Source organism: Somniosus microcephalus, chromosome 2, assembly GCF_052327205.1.
Source record: "Somniosus microcephalus isolate GS21.2 chromosome 2, FLI_Smic_1.0, whole genome shotgun sequence".
Lineage (NCBI taxonomy): Eukaryota > Metazoa > Chordata > Chondrichthyes > Squaliformes > Somniosidae > Somniosus > Somniosus microcephalus.
The window spans coordinates 32914510-32931179 of record NC_140988.1 but is presented as its reverse complement, the minus strand read 5'-3'; positions in this window follow the sequence as shown (position 1 = coordinate 32931179).

Here is a 16670-nt window from a genome sequence, read left to right as displayed (position 1 = left end):
AAAATGACAGGCGACCGGAAGCTCGGGGTCACCCCTCACGGACTGAACGGAGGTGTTCCGCAAAGCGGTCACCCAATCAGCGTTTGGTCTCCCCAATGTAGAGGAGACCACATCGTGAGCAGCGAATACAGTATACTAGATTGCAAGAAGTACAAGTAAATCGCTTGCAAATAGGTATGTTCTCTGTCACCTTTCATTTTGTTTCTGTTGAAACAAGAGCATTCACTGTCTGCTATTTTTTGTCTCCGTAGACACACATTCTCCAGTGCCTGCTCAATCTCCTCCCAGCTCCCGTTTAAAATTTCCTTGGACAAACTGTAAGGACCCCCCCTTACTTTTAGTCCAGTTAGAAATTTTCAAAGGGACCAAAGGTTGAGAAACCATCTGTTTTGTCTGATTCCATCCTATTCCCGAGATCACGATTCCCAGCACCTAGTTATACCCACTATCGATATTAAATCATACTCACCGTCCACGTACTCGATGGATGAGTTCACGGCACCAAATGTTAAGCAACCTCCTTTCTCCTCTGGTTCACAACAACACGTTTCGAGTAAGCACGAGACTTCGTGGTGCAGTATATAGAACAGACTTTATTGATACACAGAAAGATGATCGGCCTTTAACTGTATACCGAGTGTGACTTTACATGTTTCTGTATCTTTTGAGTACACTCTGAGATACTGTTGAAAACCATGCTTCTTTATACATATTTTTACGAAATCAAAGGAAAATGTCAAAATGACGTATCTATTTCCCAAATCCTCTGAAAAGAGACTATGTAAACAGTTTGCAATTGTTTACCTCAGCACCACTTCCCTTAAACTAGACTTCCTTTACCTACTGTTATCTTTAGCAAAAGGACTCGCTACCCCTGTTTTATTACCCCACACTTATTTCCTTACACAAGCACTTTACATATCAGAAGACAAGCCATGCTTTCTCCTCACGACACTTCAATGTCATCCTGTTTATATCAGAAAGCCTGATAATGCATTCCTTTTATGACACTTCAATGCCATCCAATTTAACAAAGAAGTACAGCTGTTAAACTTTTAACTCCCCAAGATGTCCAACATACATCTCTGCAGGATGTCTAACAGGTACTTGTATACTTGGGCTTCATATGTTTGGGCTCATAATTAAAGCTGAGATCGATAGATTTTTGGGCTCTAAGGGAATCAAGGGATATGGGGATGAAGCGGGAAAGTGAAGTTGAGGCCAAAGATCAGCCATGATCTTATTGAATGGTGGAGCAGGTTCGAGGGGCCGCATGGCCTACTCCTGCTCCTATTTCTTATGTTAATATGTTCTCACATGAAGATGTTTCTGTTAGATCCGTGATTCTGAGGATGTGTTGTTATTCAATAATCACACGGATGCTGTAAATTAACAATAAACAGGTCTTTACTGGAGGAGGGTAGTCTCAAGACTGGGGGTACAGAGGTATGCACAAAGCTTATATACAGGTGTGGTCACTGCCAGTACTACAGTATACAGGAGCTGTAAAAGTAGTTCTGACTTAAAGGCACATACACTACAATTCCTCCCCTTTTAGATTAGTAGTACCCCTAATATTCAAATAACAATTAACACTTTAACATGTACATTAAACAACAATAGTCCATTTATAGATTCAGTCTTTGGGGCGGCTTCCTGACCCTTTCGGAATAGCGCTTTTCCGGAGGTTCTTGTTCTTGGTGCAGAGGCGATTCTGACCCCTTTTCATCGGGTAGTTCATCGGGTTCCACTGCTACTGGTTCTGAGGTAGATGCTACCGGTATGTTGGGTTCATCCCCAGGTATTCGAGATATGGGGTTGACGCGTTCCTGTGACGCTAAGATCTGATCGACGTGGCGTCTCACAATGTTCTCCCCAACATCCACTGTGTACATTAATGGCCCCTGCCTTGTGTATATCGTTCCGGGTTGCCATTTCTCTGTTCGATAGTCACGGGCCAAGACTGGTTGCCCTACATTGAAGCTCCTTGTCGGCTTCTCATTGATGTGCTGGAATTGTTTGTCCTCAACATTTCTTCACACATTTGGTCTGAGCAAGTCCAGACGAGATCTCAACCTTCGGTTAAAGAACATCATGGCCGGGGTCTGGTTGGTAACTGCATGTGTCGCGTTTCGGTAGGCTAATAAGAAATTGTCCATCTTATGCTGTAGTGGAATTTCATCATCGCACATGGCCTTTATCGCCTTCTTAAAGGTTTGTACGAACCTCTCAGCCAATCCATTTGTGGCTGGATGATACGGGGTGGATGTGTAATGCCTTACCCCATTCCTCCTCATAAATTTTTGAAACTCGTTGGACACAAACTGTGGTCCATTATCAGAGCAAATCTACTCTGGCAAACCGTTTCTGGCAAATATGGTCCGTAGGCCTGCAATCGTTTTCTCTGTAGTGGTTGAAGATATTTTTATCACCTCAGGCCACTTTGAATGAGCATCCACTGCTATTAAGAACATTGAGTCCATGAATGGACCAGCGAAATCAATATGCACCCATTGCCATGGAGAGGAGGGCCACTCCCATGGGTGTAGAGGGGCCTGTGGTGGTGCATTTTGGACCTTCTGGCATCCTAAGCAGCTCTTAGTTAGGTCTTCGATTTGTTGATTGATTCCCGGCCACCACACATAAGCCCTAGCAAAGCTTTTCATTTTCACTCTCCCCAGATGACATTCATGTAGCTCATTTAGCACTCTCTCCCTTAACTTGGGTGGAATCACCACTCTGGATCCACACATCACTGTCCCTTGGCATACTGACAGCTGTTCTCTTCTGGATGAGAATGCTGGCAACAGTGAGTCGCCATGTGTTGGCCATCCCCTCACCGTCAAATCATATACCCGAGACAGCGTCGGATCATTGCGGGTCTCCTTCTCTATATCCGCGTTTGTTGCTGGCAATCGTTCAATTATTGACGAATAAAATATCTCGATAGGGTCCACTGCTGGTGCTTCCTCCACAGTAGGCAGTGGCAGGCGCGATAGCCCATCAGCGTTTCCATGCTGTTTCGTGCCTTTATATTCTATTTCATATTGATTCGCCCCTTGAAACAGGGACCATCTTTGTAACCGTTGTGCAGTCATCACTGGAACGCCCGTCTTAGGATTAAAGATGGAGACAAGTGGTTGGTGGTCAGTCAGCAAGGTGAACTTCTGCCCATGCAGATAGTGGTTGAATTTTTTTACTCCCCATACTAGGCTGAGGGCCTCCCTGTCAATCTGGGCGTAGTTGCGCTCGGCTGAGGTTAGTGACCGAGACGCAAAGGCTACTGGCCTCTCCAACCCGTCTGGGAATTTGTGCGACAGCACCGTTCCAATACCATAGGGTGATGCATCACATGCCAAACGAATTGGTAGTGCTGGGTTGAAATGGGCCAACACCTCTTTTGATGTGATCAATTCTTTACACTTCTGGAAAGCTCGTCTACGTTCGTCATCCCACTTCCATGGTACCCCTGTTTGCAGAAGGGTGTTCAGTGGGTGTGATACCGTGGACAAATTTGGTAAGAACTTGTGGTAGTAGTTTACCAGCCCGAGGAATGACCTCAGTTGTGACACATTTTCCGGTGCTGGAGCCTTGACTACTGCTTCAATCTTGTCAGGGCACTTATGTAACCCCTCTTCATCGATGATGTGGCCACAATACGAGATCTGTTTCTGGAGAAACTCGCACTTATGGCGATTAGCTCGTAGCCCATACTCCTTTAATCTGGTGAGCACCTTCTCCAAGTTGGCGAGGTGATCACTGTCATTTTCGCCCATGAACAAGATGTCGTCCAAATAACACTGGGTCCCTGGAATCCCTTGCAGGACCTGATTCATCACCCTTTGCCAGATAGCCGGAGCCGAGGCTACTCCGAACACCAGCCGGTTGTATTGATAGAGACCTTTATGAGTGTTAATCGTAAGGTATTGTTTTGAAGCTTCTTCTACCTCCATTTGCAAGTACGCCTGGTCTAGATCAATTTTGGTGAAGCGTTTAACTCCAGATAGTGAGGCGAAAATATCCTCAATTCGTGGAAGCGGATATTGTACCGTGTGAAGGAGTGGGTTCACTGTCACCTTAAAATCCCCACAGATGCAGACCTTCTTTGGTTCCCCAGGCGTATTACTCAACGACCTCTTCATTACAGGAACGATGGGTGTAGCCCACTCGCTCCAGTCCACTTTGGACAGTACTCCTGAACGTTCCAACCCTTCCAGCTCTGCTTCAACAGCTGGTCTGATCGTATAAGGCACTGGTCTGGCCTTAAGAAACTTTGGGCTTGCATTTTCCTCTATTTTAATCGTTGCTGTTATGCCTTTTAGTGTTCCTAGTCCCTCCTGGAACACTTCTTTTGCATCAGTTAGCATTTTTGACAGTCGTCCAGGTGTGACGTCGTCATCCTTTTTGGCCTCAACCTTCAGTGCCTGTATGGAATGCCAATCTAATTGTATCTTCCGGATCCATTCACGGCCTAACAGTGGTGGTCCTCCATCTGGCAATACATATATATCCATTTTAGGTATTTCCTGGCCTTTATATATCACTTTCACCCTTATTTTTCCTTTGGGGTAGACTTTTTGCCCCGTATATGTCTTCAAGACAATCTCTGTAGCTTTCAAGGGTATATGTGAAAATAGCCGCTTGTAGTCCCTTTGATTTATGACTGTTAGGGCTGATCCTGTGTCCAATTCCATTTTCACTTGGATTCCGTCTATCTTGAGTGTAACCCAGATAGTCTGGTGATACTCCATTTTGGTTACCTTATGTAGTTTCAGACAACCCAGCTCCTTGCTTCCGGAGTCTGTGTCACTTTTCTGTTCGTCTGAACCACTGTCCATCACCTGGTGTACCTTTTTGTACTTCTCCTGTGGAGGTTTCTTACTGTTGGTTTTCTTCCCAGACCTGCAGACTCTTGCTATGTGTCCTGCTTTCCCACACTATCTGCACACTTGGTCCTTGAACCAACAATCTTTCTGGCCATGTGTTGTTCTGCCGCAGCGATAGCACTTCCCTGTTCCATAGGACATTTCATTGGTGCCATATTCTTGCGGTCTCCGTTGTATCTCTGCAGCGCCCCTTGCAGCTGCTTCGTGTGATACTGCCATACTGAAAGCTTTGTCCAGCGTAAGATCCTTTTCTGATAGAAGCCATTTCTGGGTTCCTTCACTTTGTAGCCCACACACAAACTTGTCCCTTAACGTATCTGCTAGTCCCGCTCCAAACTGGCAGTGTTTCGATAGCTTGCGAAGTTCCGTTAGGTACTCAGCATTGCTTTCGTCTTTGTGTTGGTTCCTTTTATGGAACTTAAATCGTTCTGCTATCAGCAGCGCTGTGGGGTTTAAGTGGTCCTGTAGGATTTCTACTATGCTTTTGAAATTCTTGTTCACCGGCTTCGCTGGGGTTATTAGATTTCGCAGTAACCCACAAGTTTTTGCACCCATGGAATTTAACAAAACCAGTGCTTTATTAGCATCTGGCACTTCATTCGCCCTGCAGTACACCTCAATACATTCCTCATATGTCGCCCAATCTTCGACTTCATTGTCGAACGTAGAGATACTGCCACTCTTCGGCATCCCTGGGTGTGAGTTAACTGTCAAAAATGGCTTCTCCCGCGCTTCCCCTTCTTCTCCGCTGGCACAAAATGGCGTCTCCCGCGCTCTTCCTTCTTCTCCGCAGCTCAATGGCGTCTCCCGCGCTCTCCCTTCTTCTCCCCGCGGACCCTGTTCAGCCCGTGAGCCCGGGCTGTGCTCTGCGCGTTCCTCTTTTTTTTTTTTTCGACGCCGCTCGGTCTTGAACCCGGCTGTTTCTTTACCCTCTCTCTCTCCGGTTTGTTTTCTTTTTCTCGATGCCGCCCGGTGTTCAACCCCCGGCTGCGCCCTGCGCGCTTCACCCTCTGTCTTACCCCGTCGACGCTGCTCGGCTTACTCTCCGCCGTCGGTCGGCTCCAGCCGCCGCTGCTCAGGAAGGGTCTGCGCTGGACCTGTCGTCAGTCTCTTGCTGATCATCGTGGCTGGGGAACCAAGCCCGGCTCTCCACAGCCTCCCCTGCGATATTCACTCTCTGCCTGACGACTGGGCGGTTGCTCGTGGTCGACGCCCGTGTTCCTGGCCTTGACTTTTTTTTCTTTTTATCGTTGCAGCTAGATTCGAATCGACATTCGTCGCCACTGTTAGATCCGTGATTCTGAGGATATGCTGTTATTCAATAATCACACGGATGCTGTAAATTAACAATAAACAGGTCTTTACTGGAGGAGGGTAGTCTCAAGACTGGGGGTACAGAGGCATGCGCAAAGCTTATATACAGGTGTGGTCACTGCAGGTACTACAGTATACAGGAGCTGTAAAAGTAGTTCTGACTTAAAGGCACATACACTACAGCTTCTACCATTTAAATTGCATCTGTTTGAAAGAGGTGGTGCAGACTCAATGGGCTGACTGGCCTCCTTCTGTGCTGTACTATTCTATGATTCTATCTGAGGAGTGTGAGCAGCGGCACTGTAAAGTGCATGAGAGGAGGAGCGAGAGGAGCAGTGAGAGGAGCAGTGAGAGGAGCAGCAAGAAGAGCAGCGAGTGGAGCAGCGAGTGGAGCAGCGAGAGGAGCAGCGAGAGGGGCAGCGAGGGGAGCAGCGAGAGGAGCAGCGAGAGGGGCAGCGAGAGGAGCAGCGAGAGGAGCAGCGAGTGGAGCAGTGAGAGGAGCAGCGAGTGGAGCAGTGAGAGGAGCAGTGAGAGGAGCAATGAGAGGAGTGAGAGGAGCAGCGAGAGGAGCAGTGAGTGGAGCAATGAGAGGAGTGAGAGGAGCAGTGAGAGGAGCAGCGAGAGGAGCAGTGAGAGGAGCAGCGAGAGGAGCAGTGAGAGGAGCAGCGAGAGGAGCAGTGAGAGGAGTGAGAGGAGCAGTGAGAGGAGTGAGAGGAGCAGCGAGAGGAGCAGTGAGAGGAGCAGTGAGAGGAGCAGCGAGAGGAGCAGTGAGAGGAGCAGCGAGAGGAGTAGTGAGAGGAGCAGCGAGAGGAGCAGTGAGAGGAGTGAGAGGAGCAGCGAGAGGAGCAGTGAGAGGAGCAGTGAGAGGAGCAGCGAGTGGAGCAGCGAGAGGAGCAGCGAGTGGAGCAGGGAGAGGAGCAGCGAGTGGAGCAGCGAGAGGAGCAGCGAGTGGAGCAGCGAGAGGAGCAGCGAGTGGAGCAGCGAGAGGAGCAGCGAGAGGAGCAGCGAGTGGAGCAGCGAGAGGAGCAGCGAGTGGAGCAGCGAGAGGAGCAGCGAGAGGAGCAGCGAGGGGAGCAGCGAGAGGAGCAGCGAGGGGAGCAGCGAGAGGAGCAGCGCGTGGAGCAGTGAGAGGAGCAGTGAGGGGAGCAGCGAGAGGAGCAGTGAGGGGAGCAGCGAGAGGAGTGAGAGGAGCAGTGAGAGGAGCAGCGAGTGGAGCAGCGAGAGGAGCAGCGCGTGGAGCAGCGAGAGGAGCAGCGAGAGGAGCAGTGAGAGGAGCAGCGAGAGGAGCAGCGAGAGGAGTGAGAGGAGCAGTGAGAGGAGCAGTGAGCGGAGTGAGAGGAGCAGCGAGAGGAGCAGCGAGAGGAGCAGTGAGAGGAGCGAGAGGAGCAGCGAGAGGAGCGAGAGGAGCAGCGAGAGGAGCAGTGAGAGGAGCAGTGAGAGGAGCAATGAGAGGAGTGAGAGGAGCAGTGAGAGGAGCGAGAGGAGCAGCGCGTGGAGCAGTGAGAGGAGTGAGAGGAGCAGTGAGAGGAGCGAGAGGAGCAGCGAGAGGAGCGGCGAGCGGAGCAGCGAGAGCAGCAGCGAATGGAGTGAGAGGAGCAGTGAGAGGAGCAGCGAGCGGAGCAGCGAGAGGAGCAGCGAATGGAGTGAGAGGAGCAGCGAGAGGAGCAGCGAGAGGAGCAATGAGAGGAGCAGCGAGAGGAGCAGTGAGAGGAGCAATGAGAGGAGCAGCGAGAGGAGCAGCGAGAGGAGCAGCAAGAGGAGCAGCGAGAGGAGCAGCGAGAGGAGCAGCGCGTGGAGCAGTGAGAGGAGCAGTGAGAGGAGCAGTGAGAGGAGCAGCGAGTGGAGCAGCGAGAGGAGCAGTGAGTGAGGGGAGCAGTGAGAGGAGCAGCGAGAGGAGCAGCGAGAGGAGCAGCGAGAGGAGCAGCGAGAGGAGCAGCGAGAGGAGCAGCGCGTGGAGCAGTGAGAGGAGCAGTGAGAGGAGCAGTGAGAGGAGCAGCGAGTGGAGCAGCGAGAGGAGCAGTGAGGGGAGCAGTGAGAGGAGCAGCGAGAGGAGCAGTGAGAGGAGCAGCGAGAGGAGCAGCGAGAGGAGCAGTGAGAGGAGCAGCGAATGGAGTGAGAGGAGCAGTGAGAGGAGCAGCGAGTGGAGCAGCGAGGGGAGCAGCGAGAGGAGCAGCGAGAGGAGCGAGAGGAGCAGCGAGGGGAGCAGCGAGAGGAGCAGCGAGGGGAGCAGCGAGGGGAGCAGTGAGAGGAGCAGTGAGAGGAGCAGCGAGAGGAGCAGCGAGGGGAGCAGCGAGAGGAGCAGCGAGGGGAGCAGCGAGAGGAGCAGTGAGTGGAGCAGTGAGAGGAGCAGTGAGAGGAGCAGCGAGAGGAGCAGCGAGGGGAGCAGCGAGAGGAGCAGCGAGGGGAGCAGCGAGAGGAGCAGTGAGTGGAGCAGTGAGAGGAGCAGTGAGAGGAGCAGTGAGAGGAGCAATGAGAGGAGCAGTGAGAGGAGAAGTGAGAGGAGCAGCGAGAGGAGCAGCGAGAGGAGCAGCGAGAGGAGCAGTGAGAGGAGCAGCGAGAGGAGCAATGAGAGGAGCAGTGAGAGGAGAAGTGAGAGGAGCAGCGAGAGGAGCAGCGAGAGGAGCAGCGAGAGGAGCAGTGAGAGGAGCAGCGAGAGGAGCAATGAGAGGAGCAGCGAGAGGAGCAGTGAGTGGAGTAGTGAGAGGAGCGGCGCTGTAAGGAGCGGCGAGAGAAGCGGTGAGAGCAGCGGCAAGAGGAGCGGAGAGAGGAACGGTGAGAGGAGCGGTGAGAGGAGCGGGAGCAGTGGCGCTGTAGAGGGAGCGAGAGGAAGTGGAGGCAGCAGACCTGGGTGAGAACAGAGTGGAAGCAGAGCGAGAGATGCTTCGACCTGAAACGTTAACTCTGTTTCTCTCTCCACAGATGCTGCCTGACCTGTTGAGTATTTCCAGCATTTTCTGTTTTTATTACGGATTTGTAAAAGGCAGATCATGTTTGACTAATCTCATGAATTTTTTGATGAAGTAACGGGGAGGATCGATGAAGGGCATGCAATGGATGTTGTCTACATGGGTTTTAGGAAGGCGTTTGACAAAGTACCACATAGAAGGCTGGTTAACAAAATTGAGGCTCATGGAATAGGTGGGCCAGTGGCAGCATGGATAAGGAACTGGCTTAGAAACATTGAAGATAGGAGCAGGAGTAGGCCATTTGGCCCCTCGAGCCTGCTCCGCCATTCAATGCGATCATGGCTGATCATCCAATTTCAGTACCCAGTCCCTGCTTTCTCCCCTTACCCCTGGATAGTACCCTAGGATGTAGATTATCAGGCCCTGGGGATTTATCAGCCTTTAATCCCATCAATTTCCCTAACACCATTTCCCTACAAATACTGATTTCTTTCAGTTCCTCCCTTTCATCAGATTCTATGTTCCCCAACATCTCTGGGAGGTTATTTGTGTCCTCCTTTGTGAAGACAGAGCCAAAATATGAATTTAATTGGTCAGCCATTTCTTTGTTCCCCATTATAAATTCCCCTGATTCTGACTGCAAGGGACCTATGCTTGACTTCACCAATCTTTTTCTCTTCACATATCTATAGAAGCTTTTGCAGTCAGTTTTTATGTTCCCTGCAAGCTTACTCTCATATTCAATTTTCCCCTTCTTAATTAATTCCTTTGTCTTCCTTTGTTGAATCCTAAACTGCTCCCAATCCTCAGGTTTACTGCTTTTTCTGGCCAATTTATATGTCCTCTCCTTGGATCTTATGCTATCCCTAATTTCCCTTGTTAGCTACGGTTGAGTCAACTTTTTTGTTTTATTTTTATGCCAAAATGCGATGAACAAATTCTGTAGTTCATCCATGCAGTCTTTGAATGTTTGCCATTGCCCATCCACCGTCAACCCTTTGAGTGACATTCCCCAATCAATCCTACCCACTCGTGCCTCAGACCGTCGTAGTTTCCTTTATTTAAATTCAGGACCCTAGTCTCTGAGTCAACTACTTCATTCTCCATCTTAATGAAGAATTTGATCATATTATAATCGCTCTGACCCAAGGGACCTTGTACAACAAGATTGCTAATTAATCCTTTCTCATTACATAATACCTAGGCTAAGATGGCCTGATCTCTGGTTGGTTCCTCAACATATTGGTCCAGGAAACATCCCGTAAACACTCCAGGAATTCCTCCTCCACAGTATTGTTACTAATTTGGTTAGCCCAATCTATATGTAGATTAAAGTCACCCATGATGACTGCTGTGCCCTTATTGCACGCTTCTCTAATTTCCCTTTTAATGCCATCCCCAACCTCGGCATTATTGTTTGGAGGTCTACATGCCACTCCCACTAACGTTTTCTGCCCCTTGGTATTTCTCAGTTCTACCCATACAGATTCCACATCATCAGAGCTAATATCCTTCCTTACAATTGTGTTAATCCCTTCTTTAACCAGCAATGATACCCCACCTCCCTTTCCTTTTTGCCTATTTTTCCTGAATATTGAATACCCCTGGATGTTGAGATCCCAGCCTTGGCCACCCTGGAGCCATGTTTCCATAATCCCAATCAAATCATATTCGTTTACCTCTATTTGTGCAGCTAATTCATCCACCTTATTACGAATGCTCCTCGCATTAAGACAGAAGGCCTTCAGGCTTGTTTTTTTAACGCTCTTAGACCTATTAGAATTATTATTTACTGTGGCCATGTTTGATTTAAACTGTTGATTTCTCTGACTGCCACTTTTGTTTTTCTCCTTCCTATCTTTTGCTTTTATCCTTGTTTCCCTTTCCTCTGCCACCCTGCACAGGTTCCCAACCCCCTGCCATTTTAGTTTAAACCCTCCCCCAGAGCACGAACAAACACTCCCCCTAGGACATCAGTCCCCGCCCTGCCCAGGTGCAAACCGTCCGGTTTGAACTGGTCCTACCTCCCCCAGGACCAGTTCCAATGTCCCAGGAATTTGAATCCCTCCGCCTGGCACCATTCCTCTAGCCATGTATTCATCTGAAATATCCTTCTATTTCTACTCTGACTAGCACGTGGCACTGGTAGCAATCCTGAGATTACTACCTTTGAGGTCCTATTTTTTAATTTACCTCCTAACTCCCTATATTCAGCTTTTAGGACCTCATCCCGTTTTTTACCTATATCGTTGGTACCTATATGCACCATGACAACTGACTGTTCACCCTCCCCTTCCAAGATGTTCTGCAGCTGCTCTGAGACATTCTTGACCCTTGCACCAGGGAGGCAACACATCATCCTGGAGTCTTGTTTGCGGCCGCAGAAATGCCTATCTATTCCCCTTACAATAGAATCCCCTATTACTATAGCTCTACCCCTCTTTTTCCTCCCGTCCTGTGCAGCAGAGCCACCCCTGGTGCCAGGAAGTTGGCTGCTGCTGCCTTCCTCTGATAAGCCACCCCGCCCCCCAACAGCACTCTAAGCGTTATATCTGTTTGAGAGGGGGATGTCCACCGGGGACCCCTGCACTACCTGCCTGTGCCTAGTACTCTGTCTGTTGGTCACCCGTTCCCTTTCTGCCTGTCCAACCTTTGCCTGCGGTGTGACCAACTAATTGAACATGCTATTCACGATGTCCTCAGCTTCGTGAATGGTCCAGTATGTATCCAATCGCAGCTCCAGCGCCGCAATGCGGTCTGCCAGTAGCTGCAGCTGGACACACTTCCTGCACACATAGTTGTCAGGGACACAGGAAGTGTCCCTGGGTCCCCACATAGTGCAGGAGGAGCATACCATGGTACCGGGCTGTCCTGCCTTAAGGGCAGAAAACAGCCAGTTGTGATAAATGGCTGTTTTTCAGACTGGTAGATAGTAGACATTGGTGTTCCCCAAGGGTCAGTGCTGGGGCCACTGCTTTTTTTGATATGTCTAAATGACCTGGATATTTGAATACAAAGTAGAATTTCTAAATTTACCGATAACACCAAACTTGAAGGTGTGGCAAACAGTGAGGATGATGCCAATCAACTGCAACAGGACATAGAAAGGCTAGCAGAATGGGCAGACAAGTGGCAGATGGAATTTAATACAGAGAAGTGTGAGGTGATGCATTTTGACAGAAGGAACAGGCAGAGGCAATATACACTTTATGGCACAGTTTTAAAGTGTGTGCAGGGAGAGAGGGACCTGGGAGTTAATGTGCATAGATCCCTGAAGGTGGCAGGACATATTGAGAGAGTGGTTAGCAAAGCATATGGGATCTGGGCTTCATAAATAGAGGTATTGAGTGCAAAAGTAAAGAAGTTATGCTGAACCTTTATAAAGTGCTGGTTAGGCCACAACTGGGGTATTACGTCCAGTTCTGGTCACCACACTTTAGGAAGGATGTGAAGGCCCTTGAGAGGGTGCAGAGGAGATTTACCAGAATGGTTCTGAGGATGAGGCATCTTATCTACAAGGACAGGTTGGAGAAGCTGGATTTGTTTTCATTAGCGCAAAGGAGGTTGAGGGGTGATTTGATAGAGGTGTACAAGATTATGACAGGTTTGGATAGGCTGGATGGGGAAAGGCTGTTCCTACTAGTTGATGGTACAAGGACTAGGGGACACAGATTTAAGGTTTTGGGCAAGAGACACAGGGGGGATGTGAGGAAAATCTTTTTTAAGCAGCGAGTGGTGATGACCTGGAATTCGCTGCCGACGGAAGTGGTGGAAGCGGAGACACTCAATGTTTCCAGGGGGAGACTGGATAGGCACTTGAGGGAAATAAACTTGCAGGGTTACTGGGATAGAGCGGGGGAATGGGGCTGACTCGATTGCTCAGCAGAGAGCCGGCACGGACTCGATGGGCCAAATGGCCTCCTTCTGTGCCGTTATGACTCTTTGACTCTATGATTCTACAGTATAATAAATCTGGGCCTGGAATTTCCTCAGGGGCTTTCCTTGATTGGCCGCCATAACTTCACGGTAGATCGGCCGAAACTCCGGTTACAGTGTTTCCGCTGATCTTCCGCCAATGTTATGGCGGGCGATCGGGGGAAGCACTGAGCAAATTGCTGGCGTTGATATTTCGTGGTAAATTCTCAATTTTATAAGATGGCAATCCTTTCATTTGGGGACATTGGTAGGGTGTTTGCAAATTGATTTTAAAAAGGTGAAGTGCTTTATGATTAATTTATTTGCTATTTTAACACGGTTTTGTCAAAAGTTGCTGTGGTTATGGCTGTTTTGTGTTCTATTTAACATCAATCTAATGCTTTGTGGGGGGTAATAATTAATGCATTAACATTACGTGCAATGCAAGTGAACATTCAAATGTGCAGCTTTTGCTGCTGACCCCATCTACAGGAACTGATTATAGTCTAAATCAACCTAATAATTAATGTTACGGCATCAGTGATGAGTGACAATTCAAGGGTGTTCATTCCAGCAGGTCATTTTGCAGAACATTTTGAACTTCTAACATGAGATTTTCTTTGCCACTGGCTAGATAACCCATAAACAAAAGAGTTCGCACAGTTTGTGTCAAACTAACACAAATCTGAATAAGTATTGCATTGAGATGTCCACGCACAAGAAAAAAGGTTTAGACTTAAACAAACGTTTTCCTTTTTCATTGATCACTGTACCTACTTGTCTTCTTGGCATATTTCTCAACCCCTTCTCTGTCCAGCAACATATCCAATTGTCTCTGAATCAAGTGTTCCAAGATTGTTATCTTTGGTAAAAAAGTTCCATCTACTGTCCATTCTCACTCCTGATTTGTATTCTGGTGTCTCCTGGTATTTGAGAACTTCACAATGATGAACAAATTGCCTGAGTCTGTTTTATCAGATCCCTGTTAAGCCCTTCAAATAGATCACCTCAATGTCTCTTTTTTCCAATATAACATGGCCAACTTCCTTAATGGTTCCTCAGAACTTAACTTCCTGATCTACAGAATCACTTTTGCTTATCACTAATGTATCCTCTCAAGGCCAATAGTATTTCCCATATGATTAGTTGCCATCCAGTGGTTTCCACTGGTTGTTGCTCAATTCCAAAACTTCGATTTAATCGAAGTTCTAGGCGAATTGTGGTCCGATCTGCCCTCTCAAGTGGGTGTAAAAGATCCCATGGCACTATTCGTAGCAGAGCAGGAGAGTTCTCCTGGTGTCCTGGCCAATAGTTACATACCAACCAACACCTAAAATAGATGATGTGGTCATTTATTTCATTGCTGTTTGTGGGAGCTTGCTGTGTGCAAATTGGCTGCTGCGTTTCCTACATTACAACAGTGACTACACTTCAAAATGCACTTCATTGGTTGTAAAATGCTTTGAGATGTCCTGAGGTGTCAACTTTGGGATGTCCTTAGTGGTAGCACTCTAACCTCTGAGTCAGTAGGTAGTGGGTTCAAGTCCCACTCCAGAGACTTGAACACATAATCCAGGCTGAGACTCCAGTGTAGTACTGAGGGAGTACTGCACCGTCGCAGGTGCTGTCTTTCGGATGAGACGTTAAATCAAGTTCCCATTTTCCCTCACAGGTGGGCATAAAAGATCCCATGGCACCTTTCGAAGAAGAGCAGGGGAGATCTCTCCGGTGTCCTGGCCAACATTTGTCTCTCAACCAACATCACTAAAAGAGATTGTCTGGTCATTAATCTCATTGCTACTTGTGGGACTTTGGTGTGCATAAATTGGCTGCCGTGTTTCCTACATTTCAACAGCGACCACACTTTAAATGTATTTAATTGGCTGGAAACACTTTGGGACACCCTGAGGCCATGAAAGGATCTATGTAAATGCAAGTCTTTCTGTCTTACACTGAGTTGTATTGGCCAGAATTTTCCGAGTATGTAGGTTTGGAGGTGGGTTGGCCGTAAAAATCACGGAAATAGCAAACGCATCAGGAACCCGCTGTCATCCCGCCGCCTCACGCATTTAACTCAGGTGGCTTTGAAGGCGTGACACGGACCCCATCGGCAGAGGCGGGCAACCTCATTGAAATCATTAAATGCTTGTTGAAAGACCCTTAAGAGTGTTTTTAACACCAACCTTTGACTTTAACTGCAGGAGCATGGGATTCACGGAGCTTGGGTACCTCACCTGTGAAGGGAAGGCAGAAGCTCAGTGGCCATTGGCGAGTTCATTTATTCAGAGCTGGGAAAAGCACATAAATACTGCAACATTACACCTCATTACTTGTCTGATGGAAAGTCTCTTGCTCACTCCATTTTGTCCACAAATTTGGGTGTCAGCAGTTTGCAGCTCATTTTTGAAACCTCTGAAGCCACGCTCACCACATTGCTACCCACTATTACAACATTGAGGGATTAGCCCTCTGATCTCCACTTTACCTGCTATCTACTACATCAGCATGGGTGTCGCTTATACTGTCTCACCTTGGTCCTCAGAATCGGAACAAGATGAGCCCCACCACCAGCAGCAGCAGCAGCAGCAACCTTCTCCTCAATGGCCTGATGCTCCACAGGAGTTGAGGGGGGGCGGGGTGAAACACAGGGCTGCAGTGCGCCGGAGGCAATACCCCGAACACAGGGTATACAGGCAGAGGATGAGCTTCCTGGACATGACTGAGCAGCAGTGCCAAACGAGGCTCAGGCTATAGTGCCAGGTCGTGGCAGACATTTGTAACTTACTGGAACAAGACCCGCTGCCCAGAAGTCTTGGTGGACACGCCTTACCAGTGGCTGTCAAAGTCACCACTGCCCTCAACTTCTTCGCCTCAGGCTTCTTCCAGGGATCTGCAGCAGACATTTGCGGGATCTCGCAGTCGGCCGCCCACACATGCATCACCCAGGTGACGGATGCCATGTTTCACAAGTCAGCCAATTATATCAACTTTGCCACTGATGAGGCCAGTGTTACTGAGTGGGCTCTGGCTGGCTTCCCACAGGTGCAGGGCATCATTGACTGTCCACCTGTGGCCATGAAGTAACCCCATCAACACCCAGGAGTGTTTGTGAACCGCAAGAGCTTACACTCCCTCAATATACAGCTCACCTGCAACCATAAAAAGATCATCATGCATGTGTGCACCAGATTCCCTGGCAGCTGTCATGACTCTTTTGTTCTGCACCAGTCGACCCTCCTTCAGCTCTTTGCACCGCCAAACAGACTTACCGGCTGGCTGCTTGGAGACAAGGGTTATCCACTGAAGACGTGGCCCAGAACACCCAAGTACTGAGGCTGAGGAGCATTATAATTAGAGCCACATGTCCACCAGATGAGTCACAGATCAAACAATAGGCATGCTGAAGATGCGCTTCAGATTCCTTGACAGATCTGGAGGAGCCATTCAGTACACACCAGCCAGGGTCTCCAGAATCAGCATCATCTGCAACACGCTGCACAACATAGTGCAGCAGCGAGGATTGGAGTTGCAGGAGGAGCAAGACGCACAGCACACAGCCTCTTCAGAGGTAGAGGAGGAGCAGGTGGAAGATGAGGAGGAGGAGGAGAAGGAACCTGAGATAGAGATGGCACCAGCAGCGGCACATATT